This window comes from Trachypithecus francoisi, unplaced genomic scaffold (assembly GCF_009764315.1).
Source record: "Trachypithecus francoisi isolate TF-2019V2 unplaced genomic scaffold, Tfra_2.0 Contig01585, whole genome shotgun sequence".
NCBI lineage: Eukaryota > Metazoa > Chordata > Mammalia > Primates > Cercopithecidae > Trachypithecus > Trachypithecus francoisi.
This window is the reverse complement of record NW_022681444.1, coordinates 9,049,281-9,071,662: the sequence shown is the minus strand read 5'-3', so window position 1 is coordinate 9,071,662 and position 22,382 is coordinate 9,049,281. Positions and strand designations below refer to the sequence as shown.

The 22,382-nt window shown below is 49.8% G+C and overlaps 1 long non-coding RNA gene across 3 annotated transcripts; it reads left to right on the top strand.

Annotated features, from left to right (window-relative positions):
• Window positions 1-1,010: 1,010 nt before the first annotated feature.
• On the top strand, window positions 1,011-21,298 carry LOC117073398. 3 transcript variants are annotated; one of them, XR_004433226.1, is made up of 5 exons: window positions 1,011-1,925; window positions 5,802-5,914; window positions 18,216-18,413; window positions 18,513-18,790; window positions 19,052-21,298. It is a non-coding gene; the product is annotated as an uncharacterized LOC117073398 (long non-coding RNA). The 3 variants fall into 3 exon arrangements; XR_004433227.1 differs by having other exon boundaries at window positions 1,012-1,925; window positions 18,513-19,616; window positions 20,926-21,298; XR_004433225.1 differs by having other exon boundaries at window positions 1,014-1,925; window positions 18,513-21,298.
• The last annotated feature ends 1,084 nt before the right edge of the window (window positions 21,299-22,382 follow it).

Genomic DNA, 22,382 nt, shown 5'->3' with positions numbered 1-22,382 from the left:
GCTTGGCTAGGTCCTGGATGTTTCTAAAGTGGCGATTCACTTTGGGGTGGGTGGCTCAGCGGTGCTGGCTACAGGGGTGAACCTATTTGGAGGGCAGGAGGATGGGCTGAGGCTGGGATCCCGGTGCTCAGGACCTGGGAAATGGGAGGAGGGAGCCAGCCTTGGAGGCCTGCTCCTTCCAGCTGCCTCTGTTCACAGCACCAGTTCCAGCAAGAGGAGCCCTGCGGTCTCAGCCTTGCACCCACAAGTACCCCTGCCACTGCCCTGCCTGGAGGGTGGTGGGCTTGGAGGTAGAGCTAGGAATTGGGGGCAGCTTGGCTTTTTGGCAAACAGGTTCTCTTTTGTGAGGATGGAGGCCGTGCCACCCAGAAAGGCAGTAGCCCTGTGTCAAGGGCAATTAATGTTTAGGTTGACCCTTAACTTGAGCCTGCAAAGCTGTCTTCCTGTGGACAGGCAGGACAGTATGTCTGGACAGGGGCCCCGTGCCCTGCCCTCGGTCAGCAACTGATGAGGGGTCGTGTGAGGCCTCAGCCTTGAATGGATACCATCTTATAAATGGCGCTTTCTTGTGTAAGCATGGGTGGGGGCCCCGGAGGTCCTGGAGTGGCTGTGGGCTCTCAAGGCAGACCACAGATTCAAGGCCGTTTACGTGAGCTTCAGCACGACACTCAGCCCCTCTGAGCCCTACTTACTTTGTATGGAAAAATGGAGATTTGGCCAGGTGTGGTAGCTCACACCTGTAATCTCAGTGCTCTGGGAAGCCAAGGTGGGTGGATCACTTGAGGTCAGGAGTTTGAGACCAGCCTCCCAACATGACAAAAACCCGTCTCTACTAAAAATACAAAAATCAGCCCGGTGTGGTGGCGGGCACCTGTAGTCCCAGCTACTTGGGAGGCTGAGGCAGGAGAACCACTGGAACCCGGGAGGCGCAGGCTGCCGTGAGCTGAGATTGCGCCACTGTGCTCCAGCCTGGGTGACAGAGCGAGACCCTGTCTCAAAAAAAAAAAAGAAAGAAAATGGAGCTTTTCAGAAGAGCTGCCTACTGGCGGATGCAGTGGAAACTCCCTGTTCTACTCTCTTTGTGGGTGCGAACTCATTGAATCCTCATGACAACCCCACAAGGGAGGTGTTACTGCCACCCCCATTTCACAGACGAAGGAACAGCGAGCGTGGACGCCAAGGAGCTGCCTGAGACCACGCAGCTAGGGCAAGGCAGAGCCAGGATTCGAACTCTGGCCACAGCACACCTCTCGCCATGGCACACTCTCAGTCTTGAGCCTGAGACTGTGGGGCCATGTGCAGTGTCCAATAACATTGGTGACTGTTACTGAGAAGGTCCCAGTCCTCTGCTCCCCAGTCCTGGGTGCCCCGGGCAGGAAGTGCCCCCCCTCCCCACCCCGGAAGTCTCAGGACAGTCAGTGTTTTCTGGCCCACAATGAGCCCATCTCATTCCCTTTGAGGAGGGGCCGGCTGCTGCACCCACTGCACGGGCTCATCATGCAGGGTGGGCAGTGGCTTCTCTGCACCCCCACGGGGACAGGGAGGCCCCATGCACTCTGGGCATCAGAATTCGGGTCTTCTGTGGGTTCTCCACGTTGCAGCAAACCAACAGCGCTCACATCCTGCCTCCTGGGGCTGAGACAGCAAAGCAGGAAATTGCATAACAGGCATTGCTGGCCGCGCTCCACGCAGATGGCTTCTGGGTGGTGCAGTTCACTGTCATGGTTTGGCTTCTCCGTGTGGAGTCGGCTCCTGAGCTCTGCCCATGAGAGACCATGGTGTGTGTGTGTGTGTGTGTGTGTGTGTGTGTGTACAGAGAATGGGGTGCAGGCCTAACCTGACTGCAGGGTTTCGGAAGCTCAGGGGCTCAGGAGAACAAAGCCTTCATGCAGAGGCACAGTGAGACAGGAGACGCAGCTGAATCTGTGAGTAACAGTTTCGAGAGGGAAATGTACAAGGATGGGGGTTGTGAGTAAAGTGGATTCCAAGTGGCATTTAGTCACACAGTGGAAGCCCTCTAGCCTTTCCAGCTGACAGCAGGTGAAATTTAGAAGTCCAGACTTTGAGAAGAGGCATAGATGGTAGACTCTGCCCAGCTGTCACGGGTTCCTCGCCAGGATCCGGGCCTGAGAAAGCCAGCTGTCTGGGCCAGGCCAGGCTCACCTGCCTGAGACATCCAGGGTCTGGGAGAAGCAGCTGCACAGTGACCCCATACACCTCCACCTCCCACCTTCGAGGTCACTTCTCAGGAGAGTCCCTTCTGCTCTGGAGCTGTTTTAAATGGGACAGAGACTTGCTGTAGGCTGGGCCATGAGGCCAACCAGGAAAGCCCCTTTTGGGGCCCTAAAGAAGACAGTCTCATCAGGAACTGCAAAAAAGGTGATGGCCTGGCCAGGTGTGGTGGCTCACGCCTGTAATCCCAGCACTTTGGGAGGCCAAGGCGGGTGGATCACGAGGTCAAGAGTTCGAGACCAGCCTGACCAACATGGTGAAACCCTGTCTCTACAAAAAATACAAAATTAGCCGGGCATGATGGTGGGTGCCTGTAATCCCAGCTACCCAGGAGGCTGAGGCAGGAGAATCGCTTGAACCCGGGAGGCAGAGGTTGCAGTGAGCTGAGACCATACCACTGCACTCCAGAGCCTGGGTGACACAGTGAGACTCCATCTAAAAAATAAATAAATAAATAAGAAGTGTGATGGCCTGTGGCGCTTGCAGGCCTTCGGAGGTTTCTAACCGCCCAGGTGATCTTCTCTCGCTTCTAGCTTGGTGGTTCTCTCCGTCATCCTCTATCCTGCTTGGGCGCTGCCACAGAAACGGCTTCCCACCTGGTTGGGGTCTGGGCATAGGATGAAAGCAAATATTTTACTGTGTGATAGTCCAAAAATTGCCCATCAAGATCACAGGGCACAACCAGCCACTCCGGTGCTGTCCAGGCCCCTTCCTGCCACTGCTAGTGGGAAGTATGCTCTTCCCTTTCAATCAATGAGGACGCTGCCCCACAGAAGAGACCAAGGAGCTTGCCAAAGGCCACTTTTCTGGGAAGCTGCAGAGCCAGGATGGTTTCAAACACCCAGCTTTTGACCCCATTCTTTGTCTCTGCTCCTTCTGTGACACCCCAGCCTTCTGGTACCCCAGTTCTACCAGGCTGCCCTCAGCCATCCTGTTGCTAACGTTCCCCAGCATGATGCTGAGTCCAAGTCCTTAGCTCTTGTCGCCCAGGCTGGAGTGGAATGGTACAATGTTGGCTCACTGCAACCTCCGCCTCCCAGATTCAAGCAATTCTGTCTCAGCCTCCTGAGTAGCTGGGATTACAGGTGCCCCCCCCCCCCACCACGCCCGGCTAATTTTTGTATTTTTAGTAGAGATGGGGTTTCACCATGTTGGCCAGGCTGGTCTTGAACTCCTGACCTCAGGTGATCTGCCTGCCTCGGCCTTCCAAAGTGCTGTGATTACAGGCGTGAGCCACCACACCCAACCGATGGCAACTGTTAAATGCAAGCAAACACATTGGAGCGAATGAACTCCATCTGTGTGCCTGTGTCCAGGGAGGTGAACCCGAAATCAACATGGGAATTGGCGAAGGTCAGCCCAGTTCCCTTTGGGCCCAGACGGCGCGACTTGGAATGCAGAGACAGGATTATTTCCTGCATCAGCCTAAGCCCTGGTTCTTAATTTCATGTTCCCTTTTTAATCAGACAGAAGAAGGGTGGCGCGGCTGGGTGTTTACGGCGGGCCAGATACAGCTGGGAGCCCTGCACTATTCCTGGCTGCCACTTGTCTTGCTGAGTGAGATCGGGCTTGTCGCTCAACCTCACATGCCTGAGCTTCCTAATCGTCAGGCCAGAGACATGCGAACTTATCCTGTCCTCCACCGTCCAGGGCCCAGCAAAGGTGTAGCAGTTGTGCTCCGTGTTAAACATGCAAATGGGGCCCCCAGAATAATCCCACTGAGCCCCAGGGCTTAGCTCAGCCACCAGGGACTCTTCTCACTAAATACGGCTCAGCTCTTCTGCAACATCTAGACCACAGGGGCCTGGCTTAGTGATGTGGGATGCTCAGCATCCATGACAAATGCAGACTGAGTGGTGGTCAGTCACACAAATGTATTTAAATGCTTTACCCCAGCTTTATTGGGATACAATTCACATACCACACAACTCACCCATTTAAAGGGTACAGTTCTGGCTGGATGTGGTGGCTCCTACCTGTAATCCCGGCACTTTGGAAGGCCAAGGTGGGCAGATCACCTGAGGTCAGGAGTTCAAGATCAGCCTGGCCAACATGGTGAAACCCTGTCTCTACTGAAAAAAATACAAAAATTAGCTGGGCCTGGTGGCGCACGCCTGTAATCCCAGCTACTCAAGAGGCTGAGGTAGGAGAATCACTTGAACTCGGGAGGCAGAGGTTGTGGTGAGATTGAACCACTGCACTCCAGCCTGGGCAACAAAGACTCCATCTAAAAAAAAAAAAAAAAAAGAACCATACAGGTTCTGGCCAGTGCAGTGGCTCCTGCCTGTAATCCCAGCACTTTGGGAGGCTGAATTGGGAGGATCTCAGGCTCAGGAGTTTGAGACCAGCCTGGGCAACATAGTGAGACCCCATCTCTACAAAAAAACTTAAAAATTAGCCAGGCATAGGGCAGACTCAGTGGCTCATCCCTGTAGTAACTCCAGCACTCTGAGAGCCTGAGGCAGGTGGATCACAAGGTCAGGAGCTCAAGACCAGCCTGGCCAAGATGAGAAACTCTGTCTCTAATAAAAATACAAAAATTAGCCGAGCGTGATGGCGGGCGCCTGTAATCCCAGCTACTTGAGAGGTTGAGTCAGAGAATTGCTTGAACCCTGGAGGCAGAGGTTGCAGTGAGCCGAGATTGTGCCACTGTGCTCTAGACTGGGCGACAGAGTGAGACTCCGTCTCAAAAAGCAAACAACAACAACAAAAAATGATCCGGGCACAGTGGCACATGCTCGTAGTCGTGAGCCGTGATCGTGCCTCCGCACTCCAGCTGGGGGACAGTGAGTCCCTGTCTCACAAAATAAACGCAAATAGAAAGTGTACGGTTCTACGGTTTTCGTATATTCACAGGTACGGACAATCGCCTTAGCCCAGTTTGGCTCTAGAATAAAGTAACCATAGACGGATGCCTCATCAACCACAGAAACCAATCCTTCACAATTCTGGAGGCTAGAAGTCCAAGATGAAGGCGCCCACAGCTTCTGCGTGGTGAGGGCCGCCTCCTGGTTCACAGAAGCGCCTCCTAACTGTGCTCCATCACCTCCGTGTGCTGGAGGCCGCAAGGCAGGTCCGACAGCCTCTGGGGAAGGAGCAGCTGAGAAGCCCAGAGTAGCTGAGGAGCTGGGAGGCCCACACCGGCCTGCTGGGGGCTTCAAATGTTCTTTTAGGAGTGACGAGGGAATCGGCCTGCCCAGTTCTGCAGCCCTGGGGGCCACAGAGGACCCGAGCACAGCTGGCGTCTCTGCTCAGGGCTCCAGCCTCCATCTCTGGGACTGAGCCCCTGTGGATGCCTCACTCCACCCGTGGTCACTGTCTCACAACGGCAGCTTTCCAGAAGGCAGCCGGCCATTGACGAGTGACCAGGCGGAGACGGTGAAGGCCAGAAGTTCCGCCAGAGGCCGCGTGCCAGCCCCTCGCCTGTGAGGGGGGCCTGGGTCTCTGGTCTCCCCAGGACGGTGCTTCCCCTTGCAGTTGGGCCTGGAGGCCAGAGAGGGTCATGTGAGCCCTCCTGGGCGAGGGGTCCCTCTATGGCTGTGACCTTGAGCAAGTCCCCCTCCTCTCAGGTCTCGGTTTCCTGGGACACAGACTGGGGATGGACGTGGTTCCTCACCTCACAAGACTGCAGAGGCATGTGAAGCCGATGGTCCTGAGCATCTGGAAAAGTGCCCAGCTCAGAGTAAGGGCTTAGCAAATCCGAGGGATTTGGCGGCACTGCTGAGCCTCAGTTTCCTAATCTGCAAGACAGGGTTACGCTCTGGTCACAGGGAGGAGGGTTCCTGGGGTCATCAGGCAAGGCCCTTGGCACAGAACCACCAGTAGGTCAATAACAGATGTTAGCTGTTATTGAGCTGGTAACGGGATGATAAAATGGTTTGCTTGACTGGGCGCCGCTGCTCATGCCTGTAATCCCACCACTTTGGGAGGCCGAGGCAGGAGGATTACTTGAGCCCAAGAGTGGAGACCAGCCTGGGCCACATAGTAAGACCCCCATCTCTACAAAAAATAGAGAAAATTAGCCCAGCGTGGTGGGGCATGCCTGTAATCCCAGCTCCTCTGGAGGCTGAGTCAGGAGGATTGCTTGAGCCTAGGAGTTCAAGGCTGCAGTGAGCTGTGCCTGCACCACTGCACTCCAGCCTGGGTCACACAGTGAGACGGAATCCCCGCTCCTCCCCCCAAGAAAGCTTTTATTTGCTGCCCCAATTTTAGCTGAGACTTTGAGGGGACAAAATAATCCAACGGGTGAGATCCCCCACCCCACAGGCCATCTTGCTGGACGTACTTGGGGCTGTCCAGCACCGTGGACGGCATCTGTCCAGTGCCCACTTGGTATAAATGAGGTAGATGGATGAGGTGGGTGGAAGAAAGGCCCCTGGCCGAGCTGCTCATGTGGATCACGTGTCCTTTGGAGGGTGGGCTGCCTCCTTCCTGGTTGCAGCCTGACCAAGGTGGGCAGCCAGTGCCTAAGGCTTGATCGGTGTTAACCACAATCACTGTCATTGGACCCATCATCAAAAGCATAGGTGCGGTTGGGTGCAGTGGCTCACACCTGTAATCCCAGCACTTTGAAAGGCCGAGGTGGGTGGATCACCTGAAGTCAGGAGTTCGAGACCAGCCTGGCCAACATGGTGAAACCCCATCTGTACTAAAAATTCAAAAATTAGCCAGGGTGGTGGCAGGCTCCTGTAATCTCAGCTACTCAGGAGGCTGAAGCAGGAGAATTGCTGGAACCCGGGAGGTGGAGGTTGCGGTGAGCCGAGATCGTGCCACTGTACTCCAGCCTGGGCAACAGCGAGACTCCATCTCAAAAAAAAAGCATAGGGACATGTGGCTCCTGGAGTCAGAACCGTGGCTGGCCGCCTGCCTCCTTGGCAGGCAGTCACCCTCCTGGAGCCGCAGAACTTTTTCATCCTATAAATCTGAAACTACATGCATTAAAGGGTAGTTCCCCTTTCTCCTCTCTCTCCAGCCCCTGGCAGCCAGCACTCTGCTTTAAGAGTTTGCCCTTTGGGCCAAGCACGGTGGCTCACGCCTGTAATCCCAGCACTTTGGGAGGCCGAGGTGGGCGGATCACGAGGTCAGGAGATCGAGATCATCCTGGCTAACACGGTGAAACCCCATCTCTACTAAAAATACAAAAAAAATTAGCTGGGCATGGTGGCGGGTGCCTGTAGTCCCAGCAGGCTGAGGCAGGAGAATGGCGTGAATCTGGGAGGCAGAGCTTGCAGTGAGCCAAGAATGTGCCACTGTATTCCAGCCCGGGCGACACAGTGAGACTCCATCTAAAAAAAAAAAGTTTGCCCTTTTTTTTTTTTTGAGAGGGAGTCTCGCTCTGTCGCCCGAGTTGGAATACAGTGGAGTTCAGTGGCGCATCTCAGCTCACTGCAACCTCTGCCTCCCTGGTTCAAGCAATTCTCCTAACTCAGTCTCCTGAGTAGCTGGGATTACAGGCGCCTGCCACCACGCCTGGCTAATTTTTGTACTTTTAGTAGAGACAGGGTTTCACTATGTTGGCCAGGCTGGTCTCGAACTCCTGACCTCAGGGGATCCACCCTCCTCGGCCTCACAAAGTGCTGGGATTACAGGCGTGAGCCACTGCGCCCAGCCTAAGTCTTAAGAGTAGGAGTAGGGGAGGTGATGTTGCTCAAACTCTTTAAAAAAAAAAAAAAAAAAACAGCTTTGTTTAGGTATAATTGACATATAATATGTAAAGTGAACAATTTTTTAATTTTTATTTTTAAGAGACAGGGTCTTGCTGTGTTGTCCTGGCTGGAGTACAGTGGTATGATCGTAACTCACTGTAGCCTCAACTTTCCGAGCTTAAGCCATTCTCCTGCCTCAGCCTCTGGAGTAGCTGGGACTATAAGCACAAGCTACCAAGCCTGCAATTTTTTTTTTCTTTTTTTTTTGAGACAAAGTCTTGCTCTGTTGCCCAGGCCAGAGTGCAGTGGTGTGGTCTCGACTCACTGCAACCTCCGCCTCCCAGGTTTAAGCGATTCTCCTGCCTCAGCCTCCAGAGTAGCTTAGATTATAGGCACCTGCCACCACGCCTGGCTAACTTTTTGTATTTTTAGTAGAGACGGGGTTTCACCGTGTTGGCCAGGCTAGTCTTGAACTCCTGACCTCATGATCTGCCCGCCTTGGCCTCCCAAAGCACTGGGATTACAGGTGTGAGCCACCGTGCCCAGCCTAATTTTTGTATTTTTAGTAGAGATGGGGTTTCGCCACATTGGCCAGGCTGGTCTCAAACACCTAAGTTCAGACAGTCTTCCCACCTTGGCCTCCCAAAGTGCTGGAATTATAGGCAAGAGCCACTGCACCCAGCTATTAATACTTTCTTTTATGGATTATGCTTTTGGTCTAAGAAATCTTTGTTTAATCCAAGATTACAAAGATTTTCTCCTATGTTTTCTTCAATAGTTTTAGATTTTACATTGACGTCTACGGTCCATTTTGAATCAGTTTTGTATGTGCAGGGCAGGAGTCAAAGTTCTCTTTTTGGCACTTGGAGACTTTATCGTCCCGGCAGCTTTTGTTGCAAAGCCTGTCCTTTCTCGCTGTGTCACCTTCCACCTTTGTTGAAAATCAAGTGACCAAATACATGTGGATGTATTTCTAGATGTTCTATTCTGTACAATTAACCTATGTTTCTTTAAATCTTGACACCACGACCACATGGTCTTGAATAATGTAGCTTTATGTCTTTTAAAATAATAGTTGTATATATTTTGGAAGTACATGTACTATTTTAATAAAATACATAATTTATTTGTATTTATTTATTTGTTTGTTTGTTTGTTTATTTATTTTGAGATGGAATCTCCATCCGTCTCCCAGGCTGGAGTGCAATGGCACGAACTCGGCTTACTGCAACCTTCGCTTCCCGGGTTCAAGTGATTCTCCTGTTTCAGCCTCCTGAGTAGCTGGGACTACAGGCGTGCACCATCATGCCTAGCTAATTTTTGTATTTTTAGCAGAGACAGGGTTTCACCATGTTGACCAGGCTGGTCTTGAACTCCTGACCTCAAGTGATTGGCTCCCCCTCCATCTTCCCAAAGTGTTGGAATTACAGGCATGAGCCACTGCACCTGGCCAAATTTTATAGTCTTAAAGAAAAGAAGTGTAAGTCCTCAAACTTTGTTCTTCTTTTCCAAAATTTTATGAAATATTTATAACTCCTTTGCATCTCCATATGAATTTTAGAATCAGCTACCAAAAAAAAAAAAAAAAAGTCTGTCGGGATTTTGATTTCGATTGGGACTACATTGAATCTATAGGTCAATTTGGAGAGAAGTGGCAACTTAACAATATGGAATGCTCTGATTCATGACTGTGTGTCCCCCATTTATTTAGGTGTTCTTTAATTTCAATCACCGATGTTTTGTAGTTTTTGGTGTACAGTCTACAGTCTTGCACATCTGTGTTTTTTTTTTTTTTTTTTGAGACGGAGTCTTGCTCTGTCGCCCAGGCTGGAGTGCAGTGGCTCAATCTGGGCTCACTGCAACCTCTGCTCCTGGGTTCATGCCTTTCTCCTGCCTCAGCCTCCTGAGTAGCTGGGACTACAGGTGCCCGCCACCACGCCTGGCCAATTTTTTTTGTATTTTTAGTAGAGACGGGGTTTCACCGTGTTAGCCAGGATGGTCTCGATCTCCTGACCTCGTGATCTGTCCACCTTGGCCTCCCCAAGTGCTGGGATTACAGGAGTGAACCACCGCGCCTGGCCGCACATCTTTTGTTAGATGTATACTTAGGCAAATCATATTTTTGTTGTTATTGTAAATAATACTGGAATTTTGAATTCCAATTTCTGATTATTTATTGTTAGTGTTTGGAAGGACAATTGTTTTCTGTTTATTGAGCTTGTATTGTGAAGCCTTCTTAAGTTACTTACTAGTTTTAATAGCTTTTTCTGGCCGAGTTTAGTGGCTTACGCCTGAAATTCCTATACTTTGGGAGGGAGAGGCAGATGAATCGCAATCACTTGAGGTCAGGAGTTCCAGAACAGCCTGGCCAACATGGTGAAACCCCATCTCTACTAAAAGTACAAAAATTAGCTGGGTGTGGTGACGCATGCCTGTAATCCCAGCCACTCTCGGGCTGAGGCCTGAGAATTGCTTGATCCCAGGAAGTGGAGGTTGCAGTTAGCCGAGATCACGCCATTGCACTCTAACCTGGGGGACAGACTGGGACTATGTCGAAAATAACTTTTTCCCTAGATTTCACAGGATTTTCTAAATAGATGATTATGTTATCTGCATGTAAAGCCTGTTTTACATCTTCTTTCTAATCTACATGCCTTTTCTTTCTTTTCCTTGCCTAAGGGCATTGGCTAGAATCTCACATGCAATGTGAATAGAAGTGGTGAGAACGGATATTCTTGCCTTGTTCCCTGTCTTGGTAACTCTATCTTCACCATTAAGTAGGATGTTAACAGTAGGTTTATCTTAGATGCCTTTTATAAGGTGGAGGAAGTTCCCTTCAATATCTAGTTTGCTGAGAGTTTTTATCAAGAATGGACATTGGGTTTTATCAAATGCTTTTCCTGTATTTATTGAGATAATCATTTAAAAAAAAATTTTTACTCTGTTAATATGGTGAATTGCATGGATTGATTTTCAAATGTTGAACCAACCTTGAATTTCTGGAATAAACCTCACTTGGTCATTAAGTGTTATCGATTTTATAAAGTATTGGATTTGATTGCTCAAAGCTTGTTAAGAATTTTTCTGTTTGGCATTTTGTAGGAAGAAAAAACTTCTTTAAATAAAATAAAATAAGAATTTTCCCATTAATCTTGATGGATATTTGTTTGTAGCTTTCTTTTCTTATATGTCTTTGTTAGGTTTTAGTGTCACAGTAATGCTAGTGGTCATAGAATGAATTGGGAAATATTCTCTTCTCTTGAATTTTCTGGAAGAGTTTGCATATAATTAATATTATTTCTTCCTTAAGGAAGAGTTCTAGGTTTGGTAGAATTCACCAGAGAAGACATCTGGGCCAAGAGTTTTCCTTATGAGTAAGTTTTTGACAATAAATTCAATTTCTTTTTTTTTTTTTGAGATGGAGTCTCGCTCTAGCCCGGGCTGGAGTGCTGTGGCTGGATCTCAGCTCACTGCAAGCTCCGCCTCCCGGGTTCACGCCATTCTCCTGCCTCAGCCTCCCGAGTAGCTGGGACTACAGGCGCCGCCACCTCGCCTGGCTAGTTTTTTGTAGTTTTTTTTTTTTTTAGTAGAGACGGGGTTTCACCATGTTAGCCAGGATGGTCTCGATCTCCTGACCTCGTGATCCGTCCATCTCGGCCTCCCAAAGTGCTGGGATTACAGGGTTGAGCCACCGCGCCCGGCCAATAAATTCAATTTCTTTAATAGGTATAGGGATACACAGGTTATCTCTTGCTGAGTGAACTTGGATAATTGTTGTTTTCGAGTCATTTGTCTATTTCATTGAAGTTGATTTTAATAGAAACATACATCATATTCCCTGATGTTCTTTTTTTGTTTGTATTTTTTTTTTTTTTTTTTTTTTGAGACGGAATCTCGCTCTGTTGCCCAGGCTGGAGTGCAGTGGCCAGATCTCAGCTCACTGCAAGCTCCGCCTCCCGGGTTTACGCCATCCTCCTGCCTCAGCCTCCCGAGTAGCTGGGACTACAGGCGCCCGCCACCTCGCCCGGCTCGTTTTTTGTATTTTTTAGTAGACAGGGTTTCACCGCGTTAGCCAGGATGGTCTCGATCTCCTGACCTTGTGATCCGCCCGTCTCGGCCTCCCAAAGTGCTGGGATTACAGGCTTGAGCCACCGCACCCGGCCAATGTTCTTTTTAATATCCAAAGAATCTGTAGTGACATTGCCCATCTCCTTCCTTGACATTGGTAATCTGTATCTTATCTCTTTTTTCCTGATCAGTCTGGCTAGAGTTTAATTAATTTTTTCAAAGAAACACTTTTTGATTTTATTTTTTTTCCTATTTTTGTCTTGTTTTGTTTACATCATTGATTTCTGCTCTGATCTTTAAGATTTCCTTTCTTGTTATTTATTATTTTTCTTTCTGTAGTTCCTAAGATAGCTTTTTTCTTTATTTTATTATTTGATTTTTCATCTTTGAGACAGAGTCTCACTCTGTCACCCAGGCTGGAGTGCAGTGGCGCAATCTCAGCTCGCTGCAACGTTTGCCTCCCGGGTTCAGTGAATCTCGTGCCTCAGCCTCCCTAGTAGCTGGGACTAGAGGTATGCACCACCATGCTCAGCTAGTTTTGTTTTTGTTTCTTTGTTTTGTTTTGTTTTAGACGGAGTCTCACTCTTGTCACCCAGGCTGGAGTGCAATGGCACAATCTTGGCTCACTGCAACCTCTGCCTCCCGGGTTCAAGCAATTCCCCTGCCTCAGCCTCCCAAGTAGTTGGGATTACAGGCGCCTGCCACCATGCCTGGCTAATTTTTGTATTTTTAGTGGAGACAGGGTTTCACTATGTTGGCCAGGCTGGCCTTGAACTCCTGACCTCAGGTGATCCACTTACCTCGGCCTTCCAACGTGCTGGATTTATAGGCATGAGCCACTGTACCCGGCACTTTTTCTTATTTTAATATAGGCATTTAGTGCTATGAATTTCCCTGCAAGTACTACTTTAGCACCTCAAATTGTGATGTTATGTTTTCATTTTTCATTAAAATATTTTCTAAGTTCCTTTTTTAAAATAATGTGTTATTTAGCCTCCAAATAGTTGGAGATTTTTCTGGTTGTCTTTCTGTTACTGATTTCTGATTTAATTCCATTGTGGTCAGAGAACATATTTTGTGTAAGTTGAATCCTTTTAAAGTCATTGAGACTTGTTTTATGATTTAGAATATGGCCTTCCTAATTGTGTGCACTTGAAAAGAACACATATTCTACTGACGCTGGGTGGAGTGTTCTACAAATGTTAGTTAGGTTCAAAGTGTGTTGAGGGCATTGTTCAAGTCTTCTACATTCTGATTTATTTTCTGTCTATTTGGGTTGTCAATTTTTGAGACAGGGTGGGGTTCAGTGACTCCTGCCTGTAATCCCAGCACTTTAGGAGGCTGAGGTGGGAGGGCTGCTTGAGTCTAGGAGTTTGAGACCAGCCTGGGCAAACACCCTTCTCTATAAAAAATACAAAAATTCGCCAGGCATGGTGGTGTGCTCCTGTAGTCCCAGCTACTGGGGATGCTGAGGTGGGAGGATTGCTTGAGCCCGGGAGGCGGACGTTATGGTGAGCTGAGAGTGCACGACTGCACTCCAGCCTGGGTGACAGAGTGAGACCCTGTCTCAAAAAAATAAATAAATAAATAAAAAGATTGAGACAGGGCTGTTGAAACCTCTGGATATATCTATTTCTCCTTGTAATTCTAATGGCTTCGCTTCATGTATTTTAAAACTCTGTTATTAGGTACAGAAACACTTAGGACTCCTGTTCTCTTCCTGAATTGATACATGATGAAATGACCGTGTTTATCCCTGACAATGTTCTTTGCTCTGAAATCTACTTTATCTGATATAAATACAGCTACTCCAGCTTTCAAAAATAGTTGGCATTAGCATAACTCTTTTCCCATTGTTTTCTTTTTAATCTATTTGTGTCATACTTGAAATTAGTTTCTTGTAGGCAGCATATAGCCGAGTCTTGCTTTTTTGGACCATTTCTATTTTATGTGATTATTGATATGGTTGACTTTAAATCAATCATCTCACTGTTTTCTCTTTCTCCTATCTGCTCTTTCTTCCTTTTTATCCCCCTCATTTTCTGCTTTCATTTGGATGAGTTTTTGTGATTTTATTATGTACCTTTGTTGGCTTATTAGCTATAACTCTTTGTTGTGTTATTTTAGTGCTTGCTTTAGGGTTTTTTATATCCTTTTTTTGGGGGGAGGGGATGGAGTTTCACTCTGTCACCCAGTCTGGAGTGCAATGGGGCAATCTTGGCTCACTGCAACCTCCTCAGCCTCCTGAGAGTAGCTAGATACAGGCACCTGCCACCATGCCTGGCTAATTTTTGTAGTTTTAGTAGAGATGAGGTTTCGCCATGTTGGCCAGGCTGGTCTCAAACTCCCAATCTCAGATGATCCACCTTCCTTGGCCTCCCAAAGTGCTGGGATTACAGGCGTGAGCCACCACGCCCAGCTGTTGTCATACTACATTTTCTGACATATATCATAAATCCACAGTACATTGTTATTATTTTTGCTTTAAACAGTTATCTTTTAAAGAGATTTAGAAAAGCCCCATACCCCAATCTTTACATTTACTCATGTAGTTACCATTTCTGATCTTTTGCATTTTTCTCTCCATCTTTTTTTCAGGGACTCCAATTACACATATATTAGGCCACTCAAAGTTGTCCCACCATTTACTGATGTTCTGTTCCAAATTTGTTCAGTCTTCTCTCTGTGGTGGTTCATTTTGGAGAGTTTCTATCACTATGCCTTCAAGTCAGGTTCACTCATCTTTTCCTCTGTCATGCATATTAGCCTATTAATCCCTCCCAGGTGTTTCTCAGATACCATCATTTTCATCTCTACAAGTTCAGTTGGGATCTTTTGTATCTCTTCTATGCTTCTATTCAACATGTTTAATCTTTCCTCTAGCTTCTTGGAAATACAGAGTACAGTTGTGATCATGGTTTTAATGTTTCTGACTGCTAATTTTTTAATCTGCATCATTTCTGGGCCCATCTCAGTTGTTTGAGTTTTCCCATTATAGATTATATTTCTTTGCTTCTTTGCACGCCCAGCTAATTATTTGTATTTTTAGTAGAAACGGAGTTTCACCATGTTAGCCAGGCTGGTCTTGAACTCCTGACCTCAAGTGATCTGATCGCCTTGGCCTCCCAAAGTGCTGGGATTACAGGCGTGAGCCACTGCACCTGGCCACTTTCTCACATTCTAACAGCTGCAGATATAGTATATGACTAAGTGGGAAGTTTATATTTATTATTATTATTTTTTGAGACAAGGTTTCCATCTGGTGTCCAGGCTGGAGTATAGTGGTGCCATCAGAGTTCACTGTAGCCTCAACCTCCTGGGCTCAAGCGATCCTCCTACCTCAGTCTCCTGAGTAGCTGGGACTACAGGCACATGCCACCATGCCCAGCTAATTTTTTTCTTTTCTTTTCTTTTTTTTTTTTTTTTTTGTAGTGACAGGGTTTCCCTATGTTGCCCAGGCTGGTCTTGAACTCCTGGACTCAAATGATCCTCCTGCCTCAGCCTCCCAAAGTGTGAGGATTACAGGGGTGAGCTATTGTACCCCGCCCAAGCAGGACTTTTTTTTTTTTTTTTTTTGAGACGGAGTCTGGCTCTGTCGCCCAGGCTGGAGTGCAGTGGCCAGATCTCAGCTCACTGCAAGCTCCGCCTCCCGGGTTTACGCCATTCTCCTGCCTCAGCCTCCTGAGTAGCTGGGACTACAGGCGCCCGCCACCTCGCCCGGCTAGTTTTTTTGTATTTTTTAGTAGAGACGGGGTTTCACCATATTAGCCAGGATGGTCTTGATCTCCTGACCTCGTGATCCGCCCGTCTCGGCCTCCCAAAGTGCTGGGATTACAGGCTTGAGCCACCGCGCCCGGCCTGTTTTTGTTTTTTTTTAGACACAGCCTCGTTCTGTGGCCCAGGCTGGAGTGCAGTGGTATGATCTTGGCTCACTGCAACCTCACACCTTCTGGGTTTAAGCGATTCTCCTGCCTTAGCCTCCCTAGTAGCTGGGACTACAGGTGCTTGCTACAACATCTAGGTAATTTTTGTATTTTTAGTAGAGGTGGGGTTTCACCATGTTGGTCAGACTGGTCTTAAACTCCTGACCTTAAGTGATCCGCCCACCTCAATCTCCCAAAGTGTGGGATTACAGGCATGAGCCACCGTGCCTGCCCTTAGTCTGTTTCTGTAGGCTCATGAGCTGTTTCTTCTTCTGGTAGTGGAGTTTGACCTTCTTCCTCTTCTCCAGGGTGGCTGTCACTACCTGGTACTTCCAGGCAACCTTGTGAGCCAGTCGCCCCAGGTGCACAGACCTTCTTAGAGGCTTGAAACACAGCCTTAAAGGCAGCGGGAACCACCCTCCGCTTTTTTTCTTTTTCTTTTTTTTTTTTTTGAGACGGAGTCCTGCTGTGTCCCCCAGGCTGGAGTGCAGTGGCCGGATCTCAGCTCACTGCAAGCTCCGCCTCCTGGGTTCACGTCATTCTCCTGCCTCAGCCTCCCTAGTAGCTGGGACTACAGGCGCCCGCCACCTCGCCTGGCTAATTTCTTTTTGTATTTTTGGTAGAGACGGGGTTTCATCGTGTTAGCCAGGATGGTCTCAATCTCCCAATCTTGTGATCCGCCCACCTCAGCCTCCCAAAGTGCTGGGATTACAGGCTTGAGCCACCACGCCCAGCCCCGCTTTTTCTTGTCATAGGGTGGTGAGATTCCATCAGACACGTGGAGGTGGTCTAGGGCAGCCTGGGCGCACTTAGTCTTTTTAAATTTAAATTTAATTTTTTTTTTTTGAGACGGAGTTTAGCTCTTGTTGCCCAGGCTGGAGTGCAGTGGCATGATCTTGGCGCACTGCAACCTCTGCCTCCCGGATTCAAGTGATTCTCCTGCCTCAGCCTCCCGAGTAGCTGGGATTACAGGTACCTGCCACCACGCCCGGCTAATTTTTGTATTTTTAGTAGAGACAGATTTTCACCATGTTGGCCAGGCTGGTCTCGAACTCCTGATCTTATAATCTGCCTGCCTTGGCCTCCCAAAGTGCTGGGATTACAGGTGTGAGCCACTGTGCCTGGCCAGTCTTTTTTTTTTGAGACAGCATCTTGCTCTGTCGCCCAGGCTGGAGTGGAGTGGTGAGATCTTGGCTCACTGCAACCTCCTCCTCCCGGGTTTAAGCAATTCTCCTGCCTCAGCCTCCTGAGTAGCTAGGATTACAGGCGCCCACTACCACGCCTGGCTAATTTTTGTATTTTTAGTAGAGATGAGGTTTCACCATCTTGGTTGGCTAAGGCTGGTCTTAAACACCTGACCTCAGGTGATTCACCCGCCTCAGGTTAAAAGTTCTGGGATTGGCCGGGCACGGTGGCTCAAGCCTGTAATCCCAGCACTTTGGGAGGCCGAGACGGGCGGATCACGAGGTCAGGAGATCGAGACTATCCTGGCTAACACGGTGAAACCCCGTCTCTACTAAAAATACAAAAAAAAAACTAGCTGGGCGAGGTGGCGGGCGCCTGTAGTCCCAGCTACTCAGGAGGCTGAGGCAGGAGAATGGCGTAAACCCGGGAGGCGGAGCTTGCAGTGAGCTGAGATCCGGCCACTGCACTCCAGCCCGGGCGACAGAGCAAGACTCCGTCTCAAAAAAAAAAAAAAAAAAAAAAAAAAAAAAAAAAAAAAATTCTGGGATTACAGGCATGAGCCACCATGCCCGGCAGGCCTCGCTTAGTCTTAAGGATAGCACGCCCCACACTGTCTGCCTAAAGACGTGGCTGGGGGCCTGGAAGTGGTAGGGGCTGCCAGAAAGGTTGGCATTCATCCACTTGCAGGGGAAGGATAGGCACTTTCACTTTTTTCTGTATAAACTGCTAGAAACATTGATGCCCTTGCCACCCAGAGCCACCACCTCTTGGTCCAGCGGTACCTGTTTGGCTGTGATGGCCAGGCAGCCCAGGCGATGGCCTCAGCCACTGCGCACCAGGGCCCGCCCTTTTGCTACCTTTGACAGCCGCCCATTACAGGGTGCTTTTGTATTCCTATGCGCTCCTCAGGCTTTGTTCTGGGCTCTTACTTGGAAATCGTTTGATTTGTTTGGGTCTTGCTTTTAAGCATTGTGAGATCCAAGCGGCATTCTGGGTGGGACTCATGCTCCCAGCACCAAGGCAAAACATTTCTGAGCACTGTATCCAGTGCGAAGTGATTTATGAGGCTTTCCACTTCGGCCGGCAGGAAGAGGCACTATTCTTCGCCCTAGAGTTCTGAAGAGTTTGCCTCTAATCCTTTCATGTTATTTTCCTTCTCCAGACTCAGGATTTCCTCACATGTATCAAACTGAGCAGTACTCAGTTGAATACTCGAGAGGACCCTCCGCAAGGGTCCAGAGTTCTCTCTGTGTGAGGCCCTTGTCCCCCCCAGTCATCTGCTTTGTAAACTCCGGGAGACTGCCGGGCTCCTCGTGGGCTCTCCTTCCATGCACTGTGATCTGGACACTTTCTCCGGGCGGTAACTGGGGCAATTATATGGCTCGTTCATTAGTTTCTTGAATCTTGGGGATCACTGTCCTTCCTTGTCTGATGTCTACTGTCATTTTTTTTTTGGCAGTCTCACTCTGTCACCCAGGCTGGACCTTTGCAGGTCCGTGAGCCCCATTCCTGAAGTGAGTGCTGCCGGTCAGCTGTGGGATCAGGGAAGACTTCGTGGAGCACTGGGGTCTGTCTGCTGGGGCCTGTGTCTCTCCCTGTAAAGGCAGAGAAGCCACCGTGAGCACCGCAGTGACTGTGCCAGGCTCTGCCCTGAGCCCCGTGCAAGCCCTGCCCTATGAGGCACACGGCACCTGCCCCATTTTCACTGGGGGCAGATGGGATGACTTGCTCCAGCTGGTGAGTCTCAGAGGATGGCCTCCTCCCCAGGGCCTCCTGCACCCAGTCTGCACTCTTCACCACTCACCTGGCTGCCCTGCTCTAGTGCATTCCTGGGATGAGACCCAGAGGACCCCTGGGCAGGGTGGGGGAGCCCTGGTCTTGCTGTGCAGCTCTGGTGCCATTAGCTGGCCCTGTGCCCTTGAGCTGTCTGAATACTCGCTACCCCTTGTCATCTCCTGTGGGGTTCTGGCTTTTGAACAAGTCTTGGCTTCTTTCTAGGAAGTCGTGCTGTGAGTCATTTATCAACAGTTCCTGACTCTTGCTCTGTCCTGGCACTGCCCTCACGGAGCTGCCCGTTGCTGGGACGGACTAGATAAATGAATGAAATCACGGACTACACGAGCAATTACAATTGCGATGGGGGCCTCAAAACCGCAGCGCAGCAGGGCAGGAGCACACAAAGGCAGCCGGTGCCTGTGAGTGGGTCAGCCCACCAGGAAGGCTCTGCAGGAGGGAGGTGGCGCTTAAATGGAGACCTGCAGGATGAGCAGGAAGGGACAGAGGATGGAGTGGTCCCGTGGCGAGGAGGAGAATGGGCCATTTGAGGAGCAGAGAAGTGCAGAGGGGCCTGGAGAACCGCGGGGAGATGAGACGTGGAGAGGGGCAGGAGACGGGAGAAGGGCCAGACAGGAGGGCCTGCAGGCGCTGTGAGGGCTGCATGGCAGCCAAGTCCCCTTCTAGCCTTCCAGATGGAAAGGCACTAGGCGAGGTGGAGAAAGCCAACATCCGATGGGCCACAAAGCAAAGCTGCTTCTGCACCCTCATGGGCCAAGATACCAGCAAGGTGAGGTCACCTCCAGCCAGGGCCGGGCTCGGCTCTTGTCTCATGTGCTGGGGCTCCCGCCTTCCATCCACAGCCCACTTGCTCCCCCCACCCCTGCCTGTGGCCTCTGCAGCTGGCAATCTAGGCCCGAAAACAATGCAGAGAATCTCCGGCCGGCAGGGGCTGCGGTATGGATGGGCTTCTATTTATAACAATGCAGCAACTGCCACCTCAGTGGGCCTGTGGCCTGACCTCTGGTGGGACTCTGGCAAGCCTCAAAGCCAGACCCTGGAGGAGACAGCAGAGGAAGGGCAGATGACCCAGCTGAAGGGTGTGGAGCCAGCTGCTCCCACCCTGGCGTCCTCATCAGGACCTGCAAACCCCCATCTGTGCGTGGTTCACACCAACATAAGCTCGACAGGCCCGGCCTCTGTCCAGCCCCCCTGGGCTGCCGTTTTAGACAGATCATGATCACAGATACAAACAGGCGAGAGGAAGCAGAGGGGACAGGTAACTTCATGGTGTCAGAGTATCTGCTGTGACTGATGTCAAGGCCAGCTTGTTTTCACAGGGTGGTCTGTTGGTCCGTAAGGGGTTCAGCAATGTTGCTGGCACCAGCAGGCAGGATTTCTTTGGAAATGAACAGGTATCTTGGAGAAGAATCAGGAGATCCAATGGTAGCCAGCCAGGGCCTGGCAGGAGTGGGAGGGAGGCACTGCCTGGGCCCCAGTGCCGGTTCCGCCCCTCATTCTCTTGTGAGACTTGGGCAAACCGCTTCCTGGCTCAGCCTCATTTTCTCCTCTGAAAGCTGTGGGTTATAGTATGTGGCTCACAGGGTGAAATGTGAAAATGTCAGTGAAGTGCTTAGCATAGTCAGTGCCTGGCATGCTGTAAACATCCAGTGAATTGTTACTATTACAAAGCAATTTTAAAAAAGGAATGTGTGTTAGAAACACAACCAGCAGGAAGTGAGCTGTGCTTCCGTCCAGCAACATCCACGAGGCAGCGGTTCCCAGCCTGAGTGCCAATGACCCCGACTCCAAGGAGAAAGGTTCTGAGGCACACGTATTTGGGAAATGGCAGACTGTTTCCTCTTACTGATTCACAAAACACATTGCATATTAAAGGCTCAAAAAGGTATTTTTTATAATAAAAAGATGTTAAATTTTGTTCCATCCACTCTTCCTCAACTTATTTGGCCACAGAGCCCTCACCCTTTTTTTTTTTTTTTTTTTTAGAATACTAACTTCCCATAGCAGACATTTTGAAAACGGCAGAAGTTTGGGGGTTGACACACTCTCCATCCAATTGCTCCTCCTTCTTTCCCCAGGAGAAAAGTAGAGAGTGATGTTGAGGCAGAGCAATGGGGATGCACACACAGGAATTCGACCGGCTGGCAGCCCATGATGGGAGATCCACTGTTCCTGCCTTCCAGCCAGGGTGCTCCACGGCCTTCCTCAGAGGAAGTACGGGCATGAAGCCCCATCTCTGGCATGAAACTTGGTCAGTTTTGTTGGCTAAATATCAAATGTCGAGAAGTACTGGACAGGTCTTCTAAGAGAAATTACAAATGGGGCCAGGTGCGCTGGCTCACGCCTGTAATCCCAGCACTTTGGGAGCCAAGGAGGGCGGATGGCTTGAGCCCAGGAGTTCAGGACCATCCTGGCTAACATGGTAAAACCCCGTCTCTACTAAAAATACAAAAATTAGCCAGGCGTGGTGGCGGGCGCCTGTAGTCCCAGCTACTCGGGAGGCTGAGGCAGGAGAATCACTTGAATCTGGGAGGCGGAGGTTGCAGTGAGCCCAGATTGCACCACTGCACTCCAGCCTGGTGACAGAGCAAGACTCCGTCTAAAAAAAATTAAATAGAATAAAACTAAGTGGCAGTCCAGAAGCTAAGTAGGGTGAGCTGCTGCCAGGAGGGATGAGGGCAAGGAAGGTCTTTCCTCCTGTTAGGGGGACTCACAGAGGAGGGCTCAAAGTGTTTGACTGGCAAGGAGGTGACTTGGCCCACTTGTACTTTCCGAGTTTTTCTTTTTTGAGCAGGTGCCAGAGAGCAGCTTAAATGTGCACTTGTGTTTCTTATCAACCATTTCAGATAAAATCCCTTAGCCTGGATTAACGGCAAAATCAACATGTTCATGGGAGCTGGGTTCTGTGTTTCAGATGCCCCCTGGGTGGGTATTTATGGCTACTGTCCTTAGATTAAAGCAGAAGGCCCATGGCGTTCGTGGATCACCTGTACGAGAGTCACTCGCTTTAGGAAATCACTGTTTTAGGAAAAATAGATTCCAGGGCCTAGCCCAGCCCTGATGAAGAATCTCCAACGAAAGCCTGCGCGCTGCACTAGAGCCGCACCACTCCCCAGCGGCGGGGTCCTGTGTTTGATAAGGGGGCTGAAGGCCAGGCGGGAGATGTCCCCACCCCACAAACCAGATGAAGTCGAAGTGGGAACCAACTTGGGACCATTTAACCCGGATGTCAGGCCAGAGCCTGTGGGTGAGCGTAACAGCATCACCAAGACTGGGAAGCAGGTTTGTGCCTGGTACACCTCATGTAGTCCGAACCACCACCCTGCCAGCCAGGTATTCAAATTCTACTTTACAACTGAGGGGAAAAACTCTCAAGACACAGAGGCCACGCACCTCGATCTGGTTACAGAGCTGGTGCGGGTTAGAGTGAGGGCAGCCTGCACAGTCCACTCCCTCTGTAATGCCAGAGACCTGACCTAGAAGCCTCTCTAGAGGCTGCCACAGAGAACTCAAAGCTGAAAGCAGGCACCAGGAC